The following is a 26,599-nucleotide window of genomic DNA, read 5'->3' on the forward strand; positions in this document are numbered from 1 at the left end:
GTTTTTCATCTGTATGCCACCAAAGTAATATTTATTTGAGTATACAAGTCTGGTTACTCCATCAGCCTGATTTTCTATTTCTTCTTCATCTCCAACATACCATATTTATGTGAGCACCACCTGAGAAACTCCTGGGTTTTGTTGAGAATAGGGAAAATAGTTGAGAATAATGAAAAATATTTTAATTAAAATAAATAAATTTATTTATAAATTTTAATTAATTTAACTTTAATTAAAATGTATTTATAAATTTACTTAAATACTTTAATTAAAATTTTAATGCTTAGTATATTTCCAGTCAAAATAAAATTTATACTCCTAAACTTTGTTATATTAACACAAACATAAGGGTTGCTCAGAATGATGATTTACACTACTGAATTATATATTCGATGGAAGTTATGTTTCAGTTGATGAATAATGGCTTTTGCTTTAATTGAGTTATGTTCATCTTAACCACAGTGAGGCAGTATTATGCAATGCTTCAAGTACAGATCTTTGAATTAACTGTAAACTCATTCACATTCTACTATTTCTTCTCTCTAAAGATATTATTACCTCTTCAAATGTTCAGTTTACTAGTCTGTAAAATGGGAAGACTATTAATATACTTAAGGGATTGTTACAAAACGTGGAATGATAAGCACCTTATATTCAGTAAGTGTTCAGTCAATTGGCAGTTTCTGAGAAACAAATAATCAATATATATATATATATATATATATATATATATATGATGTAAAAGTATGTGCTTTTTCTTTTTCTTTTTTTTTTTTTAGTTTTTGGGCCACACCCGGCGGTGCTCAGGGGTTACTCCTGGCTGTCTGCTCAGAAATAGCTCCTGGCAGGCACGGGGGACCATATGGGACACCGGGATTTGAACCAACCACCTTTGGTCCTGGATCGGCTGCTTGCAAGGCAAACGCCGCATCTCGCCGCTGTGCTATCTCTCCGGGCCCGTATGTGCTTTTTCTAATAACATACTCATAACTAATAATAACAACAGCAATTTTTACTAGCATTTCTCTCTATAAATGTGTCTGTAATTTACTTAGAGGAAAACTTAGAGCCATATCTTTTATTCTCTGACCCTTTCTATCTTTGATTGTGTATGAGAATTTTATTTTTTGAGCTCTCACATGAAAAGCTGCCATCTCTTAACAGAAATTACTAACAAAATTCAGTTAAGATTGTTTAAACAAAGTGCCAGAAAAGGAAACAAGACTTAGGGGTATGTTCTATCAAGTCACAAAGAAAGGAATGTTTTTATTTGCTTCATGGGTTGTCCTTGTCTTGGGAAGAGGCTGGAAGTGAAAATGACCTAGAAGGAAATAAAAATACCTAAAAACCTGATATCACAAGTCAGGATTTATCATTAGTTTTCAGGTACTGGCATATTGGATACAAGTTCAGGGACATAGAAATATAAACATCTGTGTAACTGGAGAAAATTTTGGATTCGCCTTTCTCAGAAATATAGACAGTGACCTTGTATCACTGTAGTTTTCTATAAGGATCACATATTTTCCTGTGCTCATTCTATTTATCATGAAATGAAAAGATAAACTAAAATTCAGGACTACTTCATATGATGATTTATTTATAAGATATTTAGAAGACTGAGTAGAAGTGAGGTGAGAGAAATTAGTGAAAAAATAATTGCATCTGATTCAAGAGAGGGTGTACACTCTAGAAAATAAAACAACAACTTCAAGAAGCAACGCTCAGCTCAGTCAATGCTCAATGACTTTAAAAACATCACAGTGAGATATAACAATTTCCACAAATGTTCTTTTATTGAACTACTTTTTTATAATTCCACTTAATTATCTATATAAAATAAATTGAAATGTGCCTGCTAAGGGAATGTTCTTGGGTGATGGGGGTTTGGGGCTATGATGGAGTGAATGTCATGCTGGGGAGGGGTTAGTCCTTGAACACTGGATGTCTGAATAGACTGGATTACAAAAATTTTGCAAATCATATAATTTAAATGAAGTTAAAAAACAACTAGTAAAAAATAACTAGTACTATTCTTATTAAGATAAAAGAAGCTCTAATTTTGAACAGCAAGGAGAAAATAAATCAATAGATTGCCTACAAAATAAATAAGTAAATTAACAATGACTTTGCTCCCAGTGTGATAGGGATAGCAGTAATATGTCACAATTGGTACATTACAGGTAAGTAATAAGTCTATGATGAATAAGTAAAAGCTTCAGTTATTTATATGGTTTGAAAGTTGACTTACGGAAAATCAGTTCAATCAACATTTATTGAGAACTTATTAAGTATAATCATTGGAAGAATAAAATTATAAGTTATAGGGTTACAAGACTACGGAACTCAAAATGTCATTTTAATGTTGTCAAGAGTTTATTTTATGCATGATTTTTTGTTATGGAAAACCTTCAAGATGTCTTGAAATAGATGAAGACTTTCATGTGTACTGTTGAGTTCCTGACTAAAAAAAATGTGATCTTATATTCAAAAAACAGTTGCTCACACCTAAAAAAAAATTAAGGTTTTCTTTCATTAAATTAAGGCAATATGCTATTTGGTAATGGTAACCATTATCAAAATAAGTTTATCAATTTATATTACCATCTAATTTAAGTAGTCTTATAAACCTAACTTACCATTTTTACTTCAAAACAGCTGAGAAAAATAAGATAATACAAAAAAGACTTTGGAAATATTTGATGTGTTGATTTCATGTTTTAGAAGTGAGTACATAGAAAACAGTGTAAAAATGGCTTATAAGGAAATATCAGGCCATATAATTCTCAGTTTCACTCATTGTCACATATTTGTTTCCCTGCAAAAGATGTAGTGATTGATATGTGATACTCTGAAATAAAGAGATAAAAATTATACCTAACCATTTTGTTTAGTTATAACATTAACTATGATCACCTCATCTTGCCACAAATGTTTCTTTTTTACACACTTTAAAATATTTTTTTGTTTTGTTTTTTGGGCCACACTCGTTTGATGCTCATAGGTTACTCCTGGCTAAGCACTCAGAAATTGCCCCTGGCTTGGGGGACCATATGGGACACCAGGGGATCGAACCGCGGTTCTTCCTTGGCTAGCAATTGCAAGGCAGACACCTTACCTCTAGCGCCACCTCACCGGCCCCTCACTTTAAAATATTTTTAATCAGTTTTCAGTATTTTTTTTTTTGGTTTTTGGGCCACATCCGGTAGTGCTCAGGGGTTACTCCTGGCTATCTGCTCAGAAATAGCTCCTGGCAGGCACGGGGGACCATATGGGACGCCGGGATTCGAACCAACCACCTTAGGTTCTGGATCGGCTGCTTGCAAGGCAAACACCGCTGTGCTATCTCTCCGGCCCCAGTTTTCAGTATTTTAAAATAAAATATTTTACTTTTAAAATTTCTGATCAGAAGAATTATCCCCAAAACTAAAAGATACCTGGAAAATTTTTTTTTCTCATCCTCACTTGACAGAAATTGACTACTGCTGGGGTAGGTTACACCTTATTTTACCTAAAAAAGATCATCCCTGCTTTCTTTGTATGTTTGTTTACAACTTGGATTTACCCCCCAAACAGATTATCTTACTTATAAACCTGGGTAGGACTGGCTCAGGATAGCTTGAGGTTCTTACTACCCCACCGAAGGGTGGTTTCTGTACTCAATAAAATGCCAGTTCTGGCAATCAGCAGCTCTCCATAATAGGTAGAAGACTGCCAGACTACAAAGGTTTCACCTTCAGCCTGGTTTGCATTATTTCATGCATGATACTGATTCAGACTTGTTCACCTCAGGTTGGAGATAAGGCACGTGGGGTGATTTTACAATGCTGAGTAGGCAATTCCACCATTAAACATGAAATTTGATTTATTTTTATACTATTTATTAATTATAGAGTCCTAGTAGTGTGGATGGATGGTTGGTGAGGACTTTCTTGGCCTGTCTTGGTGCAGCCCTTTTAGCCGCAGGTCTGTAGGTGCAGGGTGAAGGCAAAGAAATGATACATAGCAGACAGATGAAGTTTCAGGAGAAATCAGCTTTATTACAAGGCCCTAATCTCCAAGTGCTTTTTTCACAGGGCCTCTAAACTAAGCAGCCTCTCTCCTGCTCCACTGCATCCATCCTAGCTGTGTATCCTCTCCCCTTCCCTCAGGTAACCCTTAATTACCAACTGAAGACTCATCCCAACAGTGGGAGGAGCTCACCATCCAGGTGAGATTAGCATTTGGCTTTTGGGGAGAGTAACAAACTTTATAAATCTACTTTATTTTCTATGGTACTTATAATTATCAATATATAACATAGATACACACACATAGTTAAGGGGATTGACCCACAACCAGTGGAGTTCTGGTCTTACTCCTGTGACTGTGCTCAAGGGACTAAATGTTGTGCCAGCATCAAATGTATGTTCCCTGTATACTAGTTAAGCACATGAACCCTATACTATCACTCCAACCCCTGAATTAATATAATATATATTTATACAACACAGGAGGGTTTTTGTGACTTCTGATACTCACTCTGAATAGATTGAAGATTAAGTATCCTATGGAATCACTTTTTGAAAAACAATTAGAGGAATCAGAAGCCAATATTTAATATAATACAAAGAGGACTAAGGAGCCAAAGTGTGGGGTCATCACAAAGGCTGTAGGACATTCACCTTGCCTGTAGCCAACTTGGTTTGATCTCTAGCACACCATATTTTCCCCTGAGCACAACCAGGAGTATTTCCTGAGTGCAGAGCCAGGAATTCCCAACACTGCCAGATAACCCCTTCCCCTAATAAAGGTGATTGAAAACTTTTTGTGCTGCAAAAACTGCAAATGTTACAATATCAGTGTTTTAGTTCTTTCATTAGTGAAGTAAAAGTCTATCTTTTTGTTTGTTTTGTTTCTTTTTGTTTTTTTTTTTTTTGGCTTTTGGGCCACACCCGATAACGCTCAGGGGTTACTCCTGGCTATGCGCTCAGATGTTGCTCCTGGCTTGGGGGACCATATGGGATGCCGTCCGTCCAAGGCTAGCGCAGGCAAGGCAGAAACCTTACCTCTAGCGCCACCGCCCGGCCCCATAAAAGTCTATCTTAAGATATAAAAAGAAGTATGCCAAACGAAATGTTCAGCAATTAATTTACAATGATATATTTAAACAAGTTTAATAAAGGAATGGTACAAAAGGTATAATGTAAAATGCATATCGTTTAAACTCTGATAACAGATTATGAAAATGTTAATTATTATATCAGTATTCTAAGTTGCAGCTTAAATGCTTAAGTACTGATCTTTAATACAATGATGATAAGGTCTAACAAAATAGATGAATATAATAGGCACATTATTTCATAATTTAAAATAAGACATAAAGAATTAACAAATAAACTTACTGTTTCTTCTTTTATTCACAATATTCAAAAATTGTTTTAACTTGCTGAAGAATAATTATTTGTATGAAGAGACCTGATATTTTGAAACCTATTTGATGGGTGTTGAATTTGGTAATGAGATTAGTGTTGAAATAATATATGCCTAAAATTGAACTATCAATAATTTGGTAGAGCATGTTTTTGAATTAAATTTAAAAAATTTAAAAAGTATGGACCAGTAAGACAGATAAGATATTAGGAATAGTTTGTGAAATGAAAGACTTGTAAAAAGTTCAAAAAATGTTATTATTTGATGAATATTATAAGACATTTCCTGTTGCATATTTTAGACAAATTATTTTAATTAATTTTCATTTTAATACAAATTTACAATATGAAAATAAAAGTTATATAATGCAAAATAATTTGAAAAATGTTCTCAACAATGTCCTCCTCCTCTGATTTCTGTATTGCCCCCACAGATTATTTTTCTATCAGTTTCTTAGGTATCATTTGTGTGCCTTTCTTATTGCCAATAGAAAACAAAAACAAGTACTTTTATTCCCCTCTCTTGTGGGGAAGAATGTAATACCATACCCGTATTGTGTTACACCTTTCTGTTTTTTTCTTTTTTCTTATGGCAGGCATTATTAATAAAATATTTTAGGTTATCTACCTCTAGTGAGATACCTTCTTTATTCTTCATTTTTTGTTTTGTTTTGTTTTGGGGCCACACCTGGGGGCTTCCAGAGATTATTATTGGCTCTGTGTCCAAATATCACTCCTGGATGGTTTGGTGAACATATGGGATGCTGAGGATTGAACTCAGCTTAGCTGCATGCAAGGCAAATGCCATACCCACTGAGCTATCTCTCTGGCTCCATCCTTCTTTATATTTTTCTCTAATAATAGCATGGCCTGACATCTATTACCAGCATTAAATCAATTTTAAAGTAGTTACTGCTTCTCAAGAATATACAGAAAAAATGCAAATATTAAGAATTAATTTCTGGGGCTAGAGAGATAGCACAATGGCAGGGCATTTGCCTTGCTGACCCCGGACCCACCCAGGTTTGATTCCTGGCATCCCATAATGCCTGCCAGGAGTGATTTCTGAGTGCAGAAACAGGAGTAATCCCTGAGCACAGCTGGTTGTGGGCCCAAAACCAAAACAAACAAAGGAATAAGTTCTATGCAAATTAAATTAAATTCATAAAAAGTAAACATGGGTCTCATTTATTTTTTTTTATTATTTTTTTTTCTTCCTCCTGACTTGGGGGACCATATCGGAGGCCGGGGGATCGAACCGGGGATCGAACCGCGGTCCATCCTAGGCTAGCGCTGGCAAGGCAGACACCTTACCTCTAGCACCTCTGCGCGGCCCCAAATTTTTGATAAATGTATTCCTCTCATTCTATCTCCTGCTTCCAGTAGTAAGTATTTAAATTATATGTAAATATTGGAGATCACTTATACTTGACTAATAACATATTTATATATTTCATATATTTCATAAAATAGGAAAATTGTATGGATATCAATTTTTTTCTTTTTTTTCTCTTTATTTGAAAATCTTGATTACATAAATGATTGTGATAAGGTTTCAGTCATATAAAGATCACCCCTCTTGTTAGAATTGAATTATATAATTCTAAATCTTATAATACTTAGATTCACTTGATGTATAGAATTATTACATTATATAAGTTTAAAGTGTGTACTATTAAAAATTAGCATGTATGTACTAAGTAAAATTATCATTGAAAGTTAAGTTTTATCCCTTAAAAAATATTTGACCCATTGGCCTGATTTTCCTATCTATTTTCAGCCTTCCTCCTGATAAATACTAATTGTCTTAGTCCAAATGTTTATTGTTGCTTTTATTTTTTTCTCCAGAATTAAAGCTTGGTTTTAGGCTGCTCCCTGTGGTACTCATGGCTTATTCCTGACTTTGGCAGCCTCTCGCAGTGGTCCTCAAACTATGGCCCGCGGGCCACATATTGTATTTGTATCTGTTTTGTTTCTTCATTGCAAAATAAGATATATGCAGTGTGCATAAGAATTCGTTCATAAGTTTTGTTTTTACTATAGTCAGACCCTCCAATGGTCTGAGGGACAGTGAACTGGCCCCCAGTTTAAAAAGTTTGAGGACCCCTGCTATGGGAACTCTACACTCCACTCACCCTGGAGTGCCCCCGCCAATAAAAACCCCAGTTAATCAAATCTGTCTTTTCTCTGACTCTTCTATACCCCTACCTTTCATGCACTTGATAGTTCTCAGTTCATTCTTAGCTATGCATTCAAGGACCACTCCTGGTGGACTTAAGGGATCATATGGCCAGAGATCAAACCCGAGTCAGTTGCTTGCATGACCAATGGATTATATCTTTGTCCCCCCAGAGATTGCATTATTTTAAGTATTCAGCCACTTCTAGGTTTTTCAGCTTGATACAAATTTATGCTTGTAATAATGTCTAAAAAGCTCTTTTGTATTTCTAAGGGGGTACATTCTAATCCCTAATCTTTCTTTTTATGTTTTTCACAGAATTATTTATGGTACATTGTGAAAATCAGGGGCATTCCCACCACCAGTGCTGTCCTCCCTCCACCCCTGTTCCCAGCATGTATCCCATATCTCCCTCCTTTATCCCCCAGAATACTAGTGTATCTTGTTTCCACTTTACAGCTTGTTGTAGATTGGGTATCTATTCTGTTGTCGTTGGAGATAAAAAGGAAAAGAAAAGGGGAAGAAAAAATATGGTAGCAATTAAAAAATGAAAGAAAGAGGAAGAAAAAATGCACCTGGCAAAGAAAATAAAATCTTCAAATAATAACCATAAGAGTGAAAAAGAAAGAAAAAAGTAGAAGGGAAATAAAGTCAAAAACTAACAAATCAAAACAAAACAAGATAAAGAAGGAGTGCTGGAGTGGCAGGGTTTGGCATTTCCCCACTTTTTTTTTTTACTAGGCACAGTAAGCATTGGGGAAGAAAGGGAATTGTCGAGGCCTAAGAGATTCAGGGTTTCTCCATCCTTGAAGCATACCATCATGGGATCAACCACTGGCTCCATATATACTCATTATCCCATACCAAAGGCTTTCTGTGGTGCCAGGAAACTTTCCTCTCAGTTGTGGGTGAGAAAATCAGGCCACTGTAGCTAGCGATCTTGGTATTTGCACAGATCCTAGGATAGGGTGTAGGATAGTTTTTATGGTTCTAGAGGTTCTGTTCCATCATTGTTGTTGTGTTCAGGCTTCTGTAACAAGTGCTCCCTGTTTTCGTTCAGTCCCTAAGCCTAAGCCTAGGATATTATGGATCCAAAGGTTCTGCTCAGTCTCTGTTGTCAAAGTTAGGCCTCTGTAATAAGAAATCTTGCTTTTTTTTCTATTCACACTTTTAATTTTGGTTGAGTTACAAAATGATTACACTTATCTATGTTAATCTTTGAGATTACTAAGGTGAATAGCTATTATTATATTATTACTAGTTTCTGATTTTCTATTTCATTATATATTTATAGGCTTTGATGAACCAATTTTAATCATTAACAAGTACTTGCAAAGGAGTAACAATCCCAAAATCAAATGGAATAAATCAATATAAGAAGAATATATTCCTTAAAATTAAATGGTTAATTAAAACATATCAATTAGGCAGCCCTTAAGATATAGTAAACTGTAAAAAATTTATTCTGTTTTTTTAATATTTTTTATTTAAACACCTTGGTTACAGACATGATTGTGGTTGGGTTTCAGTTATATAAGATGACACCCCCCATCACAACATTCCCATCACCAATGTCCCAAATATCCCTCCTCCCCTCTCTGCCCCATCTGTACTCTAGACAGGCTTTCTATTTCCCTCATATATTATCATTGTTAGGATAGTTCACAATGTAGTTATTTCTCTAACTGAACTCATCACTCTTTGTGGTGAGGTTCATGTGGTGGGCTGTAACGTTCAGCCCTCCTCTCTTTCGTCTCTGAAAATTGTTAAGAAATGTCTTTCATTTTTCTTAAAACCCATAGATGAGTGAGACTATTCTGCATCTATCTCTATCCTTCTGGTTTATTTTACTCAGCATAATAAATTCCATGCACATCCATGTATAGGAAAATTTCATGACTTTATCTCTCCTGATGGCTGTGTAATATTCCATTGTGTATATGTACCACAGTTTTTTTAGCCATTCACTTGCTAAAGGGCATCTTGGTTGTTTCCAGAGTCTGGCTACTGTAACTAGCACTGCAATGGCTATAGTTGTGATGAAGTGATTTTTGTATTGTATTTTTGTGTTCCTAGGGTATATTCCTGGGAGTGGTATAGCTGGATTGTATGGGAGCTCAATTTCCAGTTTTTGGAGGAATCATCCCTAATCTTTCATTTCTGATAATTTTTCCTCATAAATCAAGATAAGGTCTATCTTGATTTTTAATTCAAAGAAACAGTTCTTTATTTCATTGACTTATTTATTCAAGGTTTTATTATTTCCTTAATTCTACTAATTTGAAGGTTAATTTTTTTATTTTCCAAGTATTTAAGATGGTTTTAGGTTCTTTTTTTTAAACATTTTTTCTTTATTTAAACATCTTGATTAGATATATGATTGTGATTAGATTTCAGTCATGTAAAGAACACCCCCTTCACCAGTGCAACATTCCCACCACCAATGTCCCAAATCTCCCTCCATCCCACCCCACCCCTACCTGTACTCTAGACAGGCTTTCCAGTTCCCTCATTCATTCACATAATTATGGTAGTTCTCTGTGTAGTTATTTCTACAACTGCACTCACCACTCTTTGTGGTGAGCTTCATGAAGTGAGCTGGAAGTTCCAGCCCTCCCCTCATTGTCTCAGGATTGTTGCAAAAATGACTTTTATTTTTCTTAAAACTCATAGATGAGTGAGACTATTCTGCATCTCTCTCTCCCTCTGACTTATTTCACTCAGCATGATAGATTCCATATAATCCATGTATAGGAAAATGTCATGATTTCATCTCTCCTGACGGCTGCATAATATTCCATTGTGTATATGTACCATAGTTTCTTTAGCCATTCGTCTGTTGAAGGGCATCTTGGTTGTTTCCAGAGACTGGCTATTGTGAATAGTGCTGCAATAAATATAGGTGTGAGGAAGGGGGTTTTGTATTGTGTTCTTGTGTTCTTAGGGTATATCTCTAGGAGTGGAATAGCTGGGTCGAATGGGATCTCAATTTCCAGATTTTGGAGGAATCTTTGGACATTTTAGCTCTCAGATTGACTTACTAGGAAGTGTGGTGTCTCTGCTTTCAGTTTCACACAAGAAATCAGACCTAGTCAAAAGCACATTTTTTGGCCATGGGTGTTAAGAAGCTTCTTGGTTCTTACTGAGTCAGTCAAGCATCCTCTCTGCTGCATTCCCCTATGACTTTCATTATTCAGAGTTTAACATAAATTACCTGAGAGTCAGGGTTGACAAAACTAATGTACTTGTGCTAATTAGAAAAGGTGAAAGAAAAAAGTAAAGTGATTTTACTTGTGTAGGATAACAATGCTCCTCTTCTATTTGATAAAAAAAAACATGAATAGAAAAATTATCAGATAGTGTCTTGCTGACAAAGTAATCTGTTGGTGAAGAGCAGTCAAGGCCCAAGGTTGAATTGGTGAAATCTCTGTCAACTGGGAGAATAACAGCTATCTTGCACTGGTATTTCCCCTGGCCAGTTATGTTAGAAAGTTTTTAACCTTTCTGTCCTTTCACAAGATCAAACTCCAAAATCTTCTCATCTTTAATGCTGCATAGACTTACAGGGTTTGTTTCTGTTAATAGTTGCCCAGTGAACAAAGATATCCATCTTAATATAATTTTTAATGAATCCATAGCTCTTTTGAACAATGAACCATTTAACAGTACCTTAGATTATTTGGAATTTCAGCATTGGCATCTCCATAGCACTCATCCTGCCAGGTCCTGTGCTGACCCTGGAAAAGTCTATTGAGTAAGAAATGTTTACTATTGTATCTTGTAAATATTTGTCAGACATTTTTAATACAATTTTACTTATTCTGCTGGGTCCAGTACCAGCCTTAGGAAAGTTTTTTTAGTAAGTACTCTTTACTACTGTGAAAACACTCTTCCCTTCTTGGGGCATGTATATGGGAGAGTTTTTAATGGATATGTCAAGTTAAATTCATATTGAAAAATATTGTTAAATAACACAGAGCAGCATGAGGCAACTCAGAAGGGGGTTATGTAAGCTAATATGCCAGCAGAAGGTATAGAATATTTAGTGCAGCAAGTGGAATTGATGTGATGATACAAGTTTTGTTATTCGGTACCCGAGAAATTTGTTTCTCCACTCACAGTTTTGAAGTTTGCATGTCCCTGTTTGGGCGCCATTATGTGGGGTCTCAGCTGCAGTTTTCACAAGATGTCAGACAGATTCAACAGTGCATTTTTTTGGCCAGGGGTTTAGAGCAGCTTCTTGTATCTTATGGAGTCCGCCAAGCTTCCTCTCAGCTGCTTACTCCCCACCACCACCACTTTTAGTAGTCAGAGTTTAACACAAATAACTTGAGGTTTGGGTTGACATAAATTGTGCTAACTAATTAGGAAAGGTGAAAGAAAAAAATAAGATGATTTTACACGTGTATGATAACAAAGAACAATGAGTCTCTCAGCAGAGGTTCAATATCTTTGGAGATAATTACATTGAAATAGTAGAGGTTGGATGTCTATCATAAATTAACAAGCAAATCCATATCCAGACCACATTGAAATATCATTTCACACTAGTGATAATGACAAATATTAAAACAATGGGAGCAATCTGTGTTGGTAATGGTTTGATGAAAATATTACATTTAGCCATTGCTGGTACGAATTTTATCTAGGTCATGACCTATGGAAAATATTATGCCTATTTCTCAGAAAAGTGAGAGTAGAACTGCTATACATACAAGAAAATCCACTCTTTTTTCCAATTTTATTTTCTTTTATTTATTTTTATTTCTTATTTTTTAAATTGGGTCTTCTGTCTTTTTTATAGAACCTGGGGTTATGGCTCACTTTATTTTATCACATATTCTCACATTTTTTCTAATAATTTTATTGTGACCAATGTGAAACACAAGTCCTTCACAGTTGTATTTAAGCTACACAGTGAATGAAATAGGGGCATTCCCACCATCAGTGTTGTCCTCTCTACACCCCTGTTCCCAGCATGCATCATATACTTACCTCCTTGGCCATTGGAGTGCTAGTGAAGAAATTCCACTTTTTTATATCTATCTTCAGAACACAAAATCCTTCACTCGGAAAGACAGGGACTAGAGCGGTGGCTCTAGAAGTAAGGTGCCTGCCTTGCAATCTCTAGCTTAGGAAGGACGGCGGTTCAATCCTCTGGCATCCCATATGGTCCCCCAAGCCAGGAGTGATTTCTGAGCGCATAGCCAGGAGTAACCTCTGAGTGTCAAGGGGTGTTGCCCAAAATCAAACCAAATAATTAAAAAAAAGAAACGCATGCGCACACAATAATTTATTGAAAGCACTTAAGTATTCAATGACAGATGAGTAAATAATGTCTTATATATAAACAATGAAATACTATACAGCTGAAAGCAATGATAAAATCATGTGACTCACTGCAACTTGGATGGAATTGGTAGATAAGTGAAGTGAATCAAAAGAATTAAAGTACTTATTATCGTATTTATCTGTGGTATATAAAATAACAAGACGAGTACATGGGGATATCTAGATATATCTAGATTACTGTTAACCCTAGAATACAGAACTGAGGAGGCTAGGGAAAGACAAGAATGGAGAGTGGAAGGTTCAGCTGAGGAGAGGTGACAAATGTAGGATCGAGCAGCCTCTGGCATGATGGTGGTGTAAATGTAGGCAGATTATATATCTTAAGCACAGAGCAAACAACATTGTAGGCATGAGTTCCAAACTTGAAAATGTGTCTATCATGAAGGGATGTGGAAGAGAATCCGAATACCTTTGTGGAGGGGAGGTTGACAGTGTTGTAACACTCTGTGCCTAAAACTTAACAGGCAAAACTTTGTAATTCATTAAGTCTTACTAAAAATATATATTTGTTAAAGTAAAAAGAATGACATCTTGAGTAAAAGAAAACATTACCATATAATATTACTATTTGCGACATGTTGTTATCCCTTTCATTCTAATGGATAAATTTTACTTATGCTTAATATACATAAGAAGTCTAGACTTAGAAGGCTTATGAAAGAATATATATTTTATTCTTTGCTCACTTTAAACTTTCTGTTAATATTTACCTAATCAATATTTATTCTTTATGGTTGTGTTTGTGTTGTGAATGAATCAATTCATCTAAATATATTATGCTACCCTTCCTATGATTCTGAATATATTTTATAAACTGTGAACTCAATTTTAAAGGTAGTTTTCATGGAGAGTACAACATCAAATACATGCTTTAATGGTAATTAATACTAACTTTTCTAGTAAATTCAAAGCTCCATGTGGATGGATCAAAAATAGCTCACTTCATTTAATATGCAAACAGATGTCATTATATTTCTACACATCAAATAGTATTTTCATATTGTTAAGAATTAAGTGTGATATTTTAACCTGAATTGTTGCAGGAGTTTTTTTCAAGACAATAATACAAGCCTACAAAATTAAAATGCACTACTTGTGTCAAACATAACAAAATCATTGTTTGTTTATTTTTAAGGTGCTAATAAAAAAGATTAATGATACTGCTGGATAATGAAACAATCTGCCAGCAGGCAAGCCCCAGAATATAGAGTACTCCGTAGCAAGCAGTGATCAGTAAAAAATTACTTTCCTCCTAGAACACGTCTAACAGAGTTCTTTTTACCGCTTAGCTGACATTTGGGTTTTAAAAGAGTTGGCTTTTTAATGTGTTCATCAAATGTCTAGGCGATTATTTATCTAGAACAGAATTTATTTGCATTTGAAGGATTTTTATTGAATATCAATATAGTTATTTTACCTGCATAAAACTCCATTTCCTAAACAAAGACACCAACACTTAGACATGTTAAATACAGTAACACTTCACTAAAACTGAAACTCTGAAACTGAAATTAATGACAGATCAAACCAGCTTCCTGTTGAAGAAAAAAATTCCACAAACTAAAATAACTTTATTCTTTTGAAGCTAGGGGGTTAGAGAGATAATTAAAACATTTTATTATATATGTATATATAATCATTTCAAAGGATATTTGTTTAAAATAATTTCAGGAACTCTCAATAACACATTAAGAGTATATGAATATGAAAAGCATTTAAATTATTTCTATTATTTTTAAGAGTCTTCCAGAAGTCCGAGAAGGTTATACTGATTAATGCTCTTGTCTGTACAAGTTGATTTTAGCTATTTAGAAAATAGTTTTGCATTAACAAAATTGAAAATGATGGCAACCATATTTCAAGAACATTAGAGATAAAACATGTCGTTCTTAGCATATATTATTTCATGTTCATGTTATACAAAATTAACATTAACTTCTATTAAAAGAAAATCAAAGATATATAAAAATTGTAAAAGTTTGAACCAAAATCAATTTGAATATGAAGTTTACAAGATAGGGATTGAAAGGATCTCTGAGGAGCTATATAAAATTAGGCACTGTGTAGAAAGAAAGGAATTGGAATAAGGAAGCTGCACTGGAAGAAACATGCAGTTATTAAAAAGGTACTTTTCATTAGGTAATAGCTTATGTCTATAATTCAGATTGTCTAACTAATGATAATTAGGTATTCCTGGTTGATTTGTCTTAGTCCTCTTTCTGGGACAATCAAAATTCTAATGGAGTTAAAATTTTGGTGGGGAGGCTACACCCAGCAGCACTAAGGGTTTTACCGCTTAATTTTAGGTAGTAGAATTATTACACCATATTCTATGAGTAGTAGCCATGCTTTGCAAAATCAGAAAAAAATATATGAGTTTAATCATGTGACCTTATTCCTTTAATAAAACAAAAAATAAATGTTTAAATGCTGAGATTTTACTATTAAAGACAGCAAGAACATTGTTTTCAGAAACAAGTCATGAAATTAAAAGGACAAGTGGCCATAAAAGGACAAGTGGCCAGTATAGTTAAACTGTTTGCTTTGCATGCTGCTAACCCCAGTTCTATTTCCAACACTTTTTTTATCTTCCCTAAAGCAGAGTGAGGAGCGATCACTGAGCAATTGGTTGGAGTTTCTTTCATTCATCAATCCCAAGGGTTCCAAAGATATTTACTGTGCAGATAATTTAGGGAACTAATTATCTGCCTACTATCCCTATATAACAAAAATCTTTGTTAAAGTAAAATGAGTGAGATTTTGTTCTTTAGATTTCAAATGCCTAACTTAAAGTTTGTCATTTCAAATTAATTTAATGGTTATTAACGTGGATAATAAAAAATTTTTTTGGTTTTTGGGCCACAACCCTTCATACTCAGGGATTACTCTCAACTCAGCTCTCAGAATAGCTCCTGGCTGTCTCGGGGGACTATATGGGATGCCAGGAATCAAACCCGGGTCATTTCCGGATTGGCTACATGCAAGGCAAATGCCCTACCACTGTGTTCTTCGGCCCTCAATAATGGAATTTTTAATGTTCTTTTAAAAAAAGACAGAAAGAATGTGTACCTTATTCAGATTCCAAAACATTTATTTTACATAGTTTGTAAAATTATTTTAATTAATGAAATCATCATTTACTTAATAAAAATCTATAAAATTTTAATATCTGTCTTTGACAATAAATAAATTAAAATCATTTTCTCACTAATATATTTCTCTTTTTTCTATCCTAAAGATAGGATTATATTGAGATCAATGTTTTTTAATTTTCTTGCATATTTATATACTGTTACTATGTCACCTGGCAATCCAAAGTAAATATAAATTAGATCAATCAGGTGATCTATCTAATGTTTGTGGCTCACAAACTTTTGAACTCATGAAGATATATAATCTCTCGTTAAATGCACCAAGCTACAAATTTCATCTATTCTGATAACTAATATTTGGTTATGTGTATACATTATAATTTTTTATTCACTCATCTCTTCTTGGGTAGACATTTAGATTGTTCCTAGATCTTTGCTAACTAAAACTAAATCAGAGTATAACTATATTTTCCATATATCAATTTTGGGAACTTTCTGAAGATGCCAAGAAGGGCAGTTGTTGGTTATTTGGGTGCTTAATTATGAAATTATGGAAATGCCTCCATAATCTTTTTCTAGATAGGTTTAACCAGGTGACATTCACAGTAACAGTACAAGATGGTATCATTTTTCTTTCACAGATTTGCAACAGTTGGTTACTCTTTTATATGCATCCCACAAAATCATTTAATAATATGTTTATAAGAACATGGGCTATTTTCAAACCTTAAAATCATAAAACACTTAATAAACATAGGAGTGCATAAACAACTTCAAATTAGTGGTTTTTTTTTAGCAGAAAAAATTACTTGAAAATTTATTTGAATTCCTAGAGCTTCTTGTCATTAAGTATTTTCGTTTTTTAATATAATTTTTATTTTGATCAAATTAGTGGGGTTTTATTTGGGTTTGGGACAAACCAATGCATAGTGGTGGAAAGACTAGATTGCATGAATTTTCTACTTTTACATTATTTAAGGATCTTCTATACTGCTTTCTTTAGTGGGTCTAGTGCTGATTCATAGCCTTCAGTATAGAAGGTGTTCCTTTTTCTCTTTTTTATGGGGGTGGGTAGTTTGGGACCACACCATATGGTTCTGAGGGACCCTGCCAAACTTAGTGGTCAGGAATCATTAGCAGCTATGCTTGAAGAACCATCTGGTCTTGGGAATTGAACCTGTGTCTCCCACATGCTAAGTCCTTAAAACTAACTTTTTACAAGGATATTTTACATCCTTCACAGTACTTGTTTCTTGACTTACTGAGAGTAGCAAATATTTAATAATTATGGGTTGTATTCTAAATAATTTTACTCTTGATCTTCAGTTCTAAGGTCATATGTGTATATGCAGATATATTCATTTTTTACTAGTTGTTTTCTAAAATTTTAGACATAAAATATATTTTATAATATACATAACATGCATGTTATTTATTATGAGGTATTTATAGATGAATTTAGAAGTAAATTTAAGTTTCAGAGAGAAATTGAAACACAAAATGCAAAATATGCTGTCTCCCTTTGTCACATAAATTGTCTAAAATATTTTATATAGACTGAGTTTACCTTAGTGTGGATATAAGTAGGTAAATAGGAAGAGTCTTTGGGACTCTGGTGAAGTAAACAGATAATCTGATATATGCTGTTGGAACAATACATTCACTAAAAGATCATTAATATTGTTGTATAGTATAGTACCTCAAAATAAATGAAAAAATAGAAATAAGTATTAGCCACATTCTCTTACATATTACAAATTAGCAAAATATGTGCATATATTCATATAAAATATGTTATGTAATCATGAATCTACTGGCATTATAATTTCCGTCCAAAGAATTTGTAAGAGAATATATATAATATCTTCCTACTACTTTAAATTCTATTATGTTTGTCAAGCCAAAAAATTTGTATCATACAGCCTGATTAGTATAAGAAAATAACAAATTTTATTCCAAAGATAAGGGAAAACTACACTTATGTAAATTTATTTTACATCAATGTACAAAACAGTATACAAAATGGGAAGACACACATATATGCCCATGTATATACATTTCTATTAATTTGGAGAAAAGCAAAGAATCCAGGAATGTGATTAGACTGAAATTCTCAAAGAAAAAGGAATGAAATATCATGGCATACATAACAAGATGGTGATTATCATATTGAGGACAATTTCTTTATTTCAATGTGAATATATTTATTTGAAAGACACATCTCTACTAAAAGGAATTTAATTTGGAATAATGCAATAATTTTATCTATAATTGAGGGACTAGCAAAAACTTTTGTACGTGTAAGTGCATGAAAGTGAAAAAGAGAGAGTACCTGCATAGCCTCAACTAAGTTTAATCCAGTTGCCTCAGCTTTAAATAACTCACCTGCCAAAGTGAGATGTTGGAAAGATCTGTATAAATATATTGAGTTTAACCCACTTTCAAAAATATCATATATTTATAGTGATTGCATCAATACTCTACCTATACTTATAGGGTATATTGTCACACCATAACCTAAGAGAAACCTCAAGTTTTTCAAAGGAATATCTCATTAAAAGGCTGGCTTAGAAGATTTTCCCTCAGTGTGGATGGCTGACCAATATTACTAAGATATATATATATCTTCAGAAGGCCTGCTGAGAACATATCTCCTCGGTGTGGATGGCTGACAAGATTTGTTCACTAAATCAAATATTTAATTGGCCTGTAGATGATTTTTCCCTTTTGCTCTATTTAGTGGAAACTTTTACTTCCTAACATAAGGATTTTTACAGGCAAATGCAACCTTGATTAAATTTCTCTTTACCTGGAAAACTCAGCACCAAAAAAGACATTTAAAAACAACTTCTTTCCTCTTTGTCTTTGTAATGCCCTAGAATTTTGTTACAGAAAGGAATGATTCACTTAAGAGACATCTATAAAACACTTTGATTACTTGATAACTAATTTACACTCCCAAAAGGTTTGACCAGGATAGCATTGGGTTATTAAACTTTACCGAGTATAGATTCTGCATCCCATAAGTTTATCTCTCTTATTGTCCCTTCCAAAAACCAGACCTTAGGAAGTTAGCTATTTGTAATAAGCCCTTATATATAAAAATCTATTCCCTCAGGAAAAGGAAATTTGATAGGGAAACTTGGTTTCTTGCTAATCTCTTAATTTACATCAGTAATGACACATAGGGTTGGCCAGAGAGGAACTACTTTGAGTTGTTAAAATTTACCTTGCTTTTATCCTCTGGGCTCTTAATTTGAAATGTATCTATTCAAATGTCTGTGAACCACTTAGAGCCATGTGAAATGTTTTGAAGATTAAACAGTGTATACTGGTAAACTTTAACAAGAGACATGTTATACTTTGCAAAGAAAACAAATGAGAGCATTCTTTTTATATCTGTGATAGACAGTATACCTTATTTATATCCCTGGTTTTGACATCAAATTTTAGAACACTGTTCTCCCACATAGATTTATGTGGTCTCTCATTTATTTATATTTTTAATATAATTTTTATTTTATTTATAGTGGATTACATATCGTTCACAGTAATATTCCAGGTACATATTTACATTGAGTCAGGGGAATTCCCATCACCGAATTGTCCTCCCACATCTGCTCCCATCCTGCCTCCTATATCCTCCACTCTCCCCCAAGGGGCTGCTAGAAAGCGTGGTCCCTTCTGTGTCTAGTTTATTACTTAGTGGTCTTATAACTGTTTGGTCTTGATGCCTCCATTACTGCCCCCTCTAATTGGGAGGCGGGACTAGAAAGTTCAAGTTATGTGGTTTTGTTTGAGGAAGAGAAAAGTAATATAATGGGGTAAAAATCGACTACGCCAACTATGAGCAGAGTCACTCTAAGAGGCTCTCATCCTTGGTTTGAGGGACGAAGGCAAAAAAAGAAGGTGAAACACTGCTACATTTCAAAAAAAGGAATCAAATAAGATATCCAGTGGGCACTGCAGCAATAAAAATATGCACCACATAGTTGCCATGGTCGTGAGATAGGAAATATGACAAGGTGCAAAAAGGAAGAAGAAAAAAGAAGAAAGAAAAAGTAAATATATAAATAAAAAATGGACAACGACTTCAATATCCACCCCAAAACAAAGAAATCGACAAAAACTAGATAAAAAAAGGATTATTTAGTGTTTTTGGTCTCTCCCCACACCTTGCATAGGCACAGTAAATATTGGGGTCATCCGAAACAGGAATCCCCTTGGCCTAAGAGATACAGGGTTTCTCTACCCTTGGAATATATTGTCATGGGATTATCTATAGACTCCTTTCACGATTATTTACTCTCCCCTTGGTGTTTTTGTGGCGTATGGAAGACTTCTGCTCCAATCTGGATGTTAAAAACCAGACCTCTAAATCTAGAGGTCTCAGTCTGTGCACAGGTCAAGGAGTGGAACTTATGATGAAGACTTACTTTGTGATTTTAGAAGTTCTGTTTCCTTGATGTCATTTTAATCTGTCTTCTGTGGTTAGTGGTCTTGGCCCTTGCGCTGAAACTTGGATGGAGCTTGGCATATCGTCTTTCATTATGTTTCCAGAAGAACCATTCAGTTGCAATTGCCTCAGTCAGGTTTCTGGAATTAGAGGTCATGATTGTTGTGCAGGACATAGACCAAACCCTAGACTAGGGCTTTCTTGTTGGTCCCAGAATACATACTGCCCGGTCATGGTTCTATCAGCTAGTCATCTGTAGATCACGTTCTTGGATTTTGCACGGCCCATAGTGTGATAAGTCTTCGGATTTTGTTTTATCATTAGTTGGTAAGGTAGGATAACCTGTTCTTATGTCCATTTGTTCCCAATTTCCTCGTTGTCAGAATATCATATTAGAACTGGCACAAATTGGAGTTCGAGTAGTATTCAGGATGTCAAAGATGGGCTTCCTGTAGCGGTTGTGAAGAACTGTGTCAGTTCTATGTCTGGGGTTCAGGATTCAAGTCTGGACAGTCGGTGTCTAATCTCCTAGAGTCTAAGATGGATCCACATGGCATATTTTCAAGGTGGGAGATTCCCCTGTATTGTAAATAAGTATGAGTTCTTATCCCTAGTAATTAAGAGCTTGTTTATATACGTGAGATTTTTCTTTTTTAGTGTGCCTTTGCAGGATGAAATGGTGCTTCATTATATTGCCAGTGCATTTGGGGGTGAAAAGAACAGAGAGACAAGTCACACACCCAAAAAACATAGAAATCGAAATAAAAAAGATATATTTGCTCACATATGTATAGTGAAAAATTATTTTAAGTAAAATGAAATAAAAAATAAAGAGTAGTGGTATGCAGGTCTTATATTTGTGATGGAAGTATAGGTTTCCCCATTGCCTTTTGAGATTTTCTTGTGGGGTGTGGGTTTCCAGGCGCCTTTTCATCACACACCCTGCCCTTCTTGATATTGGTAAAAGATTTGAGGGAGGGGGGTCTTGTGTAAAGTTCTTGCATTGGGAGTCCTTTTAGGGCTAAGTCTGGTATCCAGCAACAGTCCACCTTAGGATAAATTGGTAGGGAGGGCCACACAGCATGAGTCAGCAGGGGTGTTGGTTGTCTTTTCCTGCCGGGGATGAGGTGTGGGTTTGAATGGATGTGCCTTCACTTGGGTGCTGGGTACTGGTTTGTTGGAGTAGGAGATCAGTCTTGATGCCTAATAGATTAAGAACTGAGGGTGAAGAGTTTTAATAAATTGGAAAATCTGGATGGGATTGAGGGGTGAAGGGGTAGTCGGATTCCTGGAAGGGGGATAGGAGACAGTATTTGGAAGAGGCAGAAAGGAAGAAAGGGGAAAATAAGATTAAATAGGAAAATAAGGAAGAAGGAGTAGAGGGAAGAGAGGTGAAAAGAGCTGGGCATGTTATTTTGCTTGAATATGTTCGATGAGTAGGGCCCGTAGTATAAGTCTGCAGGTCACAGTTGCTGCTTCGGTGGTCTGGCTGGTCATATACTTCAGGTCCTAAAAGAAGGTATACCCTAGAGATAAAGGTATAATTTTATGCCCATGCACCCACTCTCCTGAAGAGAACTCAGAGAAGTTCTCTATTGCAACCGGACCATCAAATTATCAGTATGTTCAGGTATTCCAGATCAACTCGGTACAACCTTGACTGAATTTCAAAATTTTATACATTTCTTCTTGGCATAAAGATTCTCAAAGTAAATCTCTGATTACCCTTTACATTTCTGTTATTATCTGTAGTGACGTTCTCCATTTCATTTCTGATTTTATTTATTTTCTCTCCCTTTCTTGCGAATATTGCTAATGTTTTATCGATCTTGTTTATTTTTTCATCAAGCCAGCTCTTTTAGGTTATTTTTTGAGTGCCCAGTTAATTAATTTATGCTCTAAGTTTTACTTACTTCCACATGCCTACTTTCAACTCATTTTGTTGCTTATTTTTTATTTCTTAAGCTGTGTCATTAAATTATTTATGTAGCTCCTTTCTTTTTTACTATTGAATGTGTGTAAAGCTATAAAATTTCCTCATAATACAACTTTTGCCCTGCACACAATCTAATAATTTCTGTCTCATTATCTTTGGTTTCCAGGAACATTTTGATTTCCTCTTGCATTTTGTCTCTCACCTACTGGTTGTTATGCAGTGAGATATTAAAATTAAAGTTGTTTCTTCATTCTGTTTGTAATAAATTCTATTTTGAATGCATCATGATTGGAGAATAAAATTGATAAAATGTCCATCCTTTTGATTTTATGGAGGTATATTTTGGCCTAAATTTGGTCCATCGTGGGGAATGTACCATGAACATTGGAGAATACACTATATTCAGCATTTTAGTGATGCAAAGTCATACAGATATTTACTAAACTACTCTCTTCTATTTCTTCCTTCTAAGCTAGTATATTCCTGTTGAGTTTTAGCCTGGTTGATCTATCAAGAAATGACATGTTATTTTTGAAATTTTCTACTAATATCATGTTGCTATTAAGGTCTTTATTCAAATGTATTGGCAGTTGTTGTTTTTTTATGTATTTTGTTGTTCCCTCATTTGGTGAATATGTGCTTAGGAGTGTAATTTCTTCCTGATATTTCTTGACTATTAAGAAATGGTGCTCTCTATCTCTTGTAACATTTTTAAGCCTCAAGTCTGTGACATATGATATTAGTATGGCCACCCAAGCCTTCTTGAAGTAGTTATTTGTTTGAAGGATCTCTTCTAACCTTTGTCTTTGAGTCTGTTTGTTTTGACTATTCAGATATGTTTTTTGCAAGCAGAAACATTTTGCATTCAATTTTCTGATATATATTGCCACTCTGTGTCTCTTAATTTGTGTATTTATTCAATTCACGTTGCTAAAGATGATTGTCATAAGACATTGTTCCAATTTTTGTAGATGTTTGGTCTGTTTTAGAGGTATGCCTTGCCTTAAAATAGACACATAAGTTCTTTTAATGTTTGTTTTGAGTCTATAAAATTCCTGATCTGTGGTTAATCAGTGAAGCTGTGTATTTTTCATTTAAATCTAAATAAAAGTTGGGCATAGTGATGCATTATCAGTGAAGCATTCATTTCATTGAGTTTTTGTTTTTGCGATTTTTTTTCTATATGCCACCACCTTCAGGTTAGAAGGTAGCTTATCTTAAATCTGCTATGAAATTTAAGGATGCTTTTATGAATTTAATTTCCATTTTTGATCTTTCTTTTTTTAGTAGTTTATATCTATGGCTTTCATCATTGTGACTAGGATGTGATTCAGGGTACTTTTATTTGATATTCTTTGAGTCATTTAGGATGTAATCACTCTTAATTTCTGGAAATTTCTCAGTAATAATGTCTTTGATTTGTTTCTTCATTGGTGGGGATTTTCTTCTGGCCTCTCTGGAACCCCAAGCATTCATATGTTGTTTCTGTTGAATTTATCCAAAGGTCTATTGTTGATTGTTCTCTTATTTTAAGGACTTTTTCCATCTACTGTTCATTGATTTTAAAGTTCTTTTCCAGAGTCTTCTGTTTGATGGAGTTGTTATGTAGCTTATCTTTCATCTTACTAATTCTGTCCTCAGCAGCTGTTACATTCTCGGTAAGGTCTTCTTGTCAACTTTTACTTTGCCTATCACGATTTTTATTTCTATTATATCAGTTTAAAATGTTCGCATTGCTACTTTCATATCCTCTTGAATTTTATTGGCCATCTGTTTCATGTTTTCTTTGAGTTTTTTGAAAATCTTTCACATTTTGTCTATAAAGTCTTTATCAGGGAGGCTGGAAAAGTGGCTTATGTGCATAAGATGCTCCACAAATGCATATGGGGTAATCAATATTCATAAATAGCTAATGCAATTTATAGCAGAAATAATATGAAAGGATCACTTTTCCCAACTTCAAAATGTACTATAAAGCAGTGCTCATTAAAACAGCATGGCATTTGAATAAAGACAGACTCTCACATCAACGAAATAGACTTGACTATTCAGATATAGAACAACAGTTTTATTATAAATTGATATTTGATAAAGGAGCAAGTAAAATGTGGAGGAAGAAAAGCCTCTCCAACAAGTTGTGTTGGGAAAACCTGATAACTACATTTAAAAATCGAGCTCAGAACTATTTAGCACCATGCACAAAAGTCAATTTGAAATGGATTAAATACCTTGCATCAGAGTTTAAAGCATAAGAAAGTGGATGCAGAAATAAACAAATAGTATTACATTAAACTGTGAAGCTTCTCCATCTTAAAGGAAACAGATGAGGATACAAGGACTACTCACATAATGGGAGAAACTATTAACTATTCACCTAATACCATCAGATAAGGGGTTGATATCTAAGGTTAAAAGACAAATGAAAGAAATTCTTCACGTCACTTATCATCAGGGAGATATAAATAAAAACAACTTATAAGTTATCATATTACAACACAAAAACTGGTACATATCACAAAGAACAAGAACAAGTCTTGGCATGAATGTGGGGGATAAAATGACTTTCTCTAACTGTTGGTGGGAATAACGACTGGTCCTGTATTTTTGTAAGATAACATAGATATTACTCAAAAAACTAGAAATTTAGCTTCCACATGATCTAGCAATAACACTTATAGGAACATACCCTAGTAACAAAAAATCCACATTATAAAAATTTTCTATTCACTCCTATGTTCATCACAATACTATTTACAATAGCACAAATCTGAAAACAACTCAGATGTCTGACAACAGATGAATGGCTAAAAAAACTCTGTGTCCACAAAATGGAATACTATATACCATTTTGTCAAATTAATGAAATTTGCTTACATATGGATTGATATGTACACTATTATTTGAGTGAAATGAGTCAGAGGGAGAAGAATAGACAGACTAATCACACACATTTGTGTGATATAATAAAAATTTTAAATAGTATGGTAAGAATACACAGAGAAAATAGAGATGAGAATCAAAAGTCCATGGTATGAAGCCTGCAACAAAGAGTGGTTAATGTAGTTAGGGCCATTAAAGTTGGAACTGTTCATTCTGGATAAGATCTAAGTGCTGAGAGAGGATACCATTATATACATTATACCCCTTTATTAGCAATAGTGTAAATCACGGTGTCAAAATAAAAAAGAAGAAGAAAGACGGAGAGAGGCAGAGAAAGAAAGGCAGAGTAAATGAGGGTGGGAGGGAAACTGGGAAAACTGTTGGCAGAAAATGACTGAAACTCAGTCATGAAGAATTTTGTAACCAAGAGTGCTTAAATAAAGTAATAATATAGAAAAATAAACTCACCCCTAGAAATAATAAACATAAATATCTTGAGTTCATTATTTTAAAATTATTTAGAAACAACGTGCTTAAAGCAAGAGTGATTGATTTGGCTTTTCTTTCACCTTATCATCAGTCAGTATTTTTTTCTTTTTCTTTTTTGTTCGCTATGTTTAATGCTCTCAAGGGTTACTTATGGCTCTGTTGTTAGGGGTCGTTTCTGGCAGTGGTAAGGGGCCCATATGAGGAGATGAGGATCTAATAAGGTTTGTCACACACCAGGCAATTACCCACACCCTGTAATATCTCTCAGTTTCCAAATTATGACTTAATAATATATGACATGAAAAATCTGAAAATGTGAGTAAGAATGCATTCACAAAGCAGCATGATGACCAATTCTTATCCTAAAATAGCACTGTCTTTCCACTCACAGCAGAGGTACCTCCTGAAAATCCAGATTCCTTAGAAAATAGGAGCATTTCACTCAATATTTAAAACTATATTGAAATTCAGATATAAACCAGAAAACAAGTAATTATTTTATTGTCTTAATATGTGAAGATTAGAAATTAATTTCAGTATACATGAAAAATATTATAATAAAATACTATGAATTATAATTAAAAATAAATTTGATGTACTAAAAATTTATATAAAACATAATCTTTTGTAATATAAAAATACTGTCACACAGCAATGTAATATAGCACCATTTCTTCTTGCAAAGGCATATTAAAAAAGGGAAATTTTACATATAGAAACAAACCATCCACTAGGGATAAGAACTCAAACACTTTACAATACAGGGGCACCTCCCACCTTGAATAAATGTCATGTGACCCAATT

The sequence above is a fragment of the Suncus etruscus genome, chromosome X (genome assembly GCF_024139225.1).
Source record: "Suncus etruscus isolate mSunEtr1 chromosome X, mSunEtr1.pri.cur, whole genome shotgun sequence".
NCBI lineage: Eukaryota > Metazoa > Chordata > Mammalia > Eulipotyphla > Soricidae > Suncus > Suncus etruscus.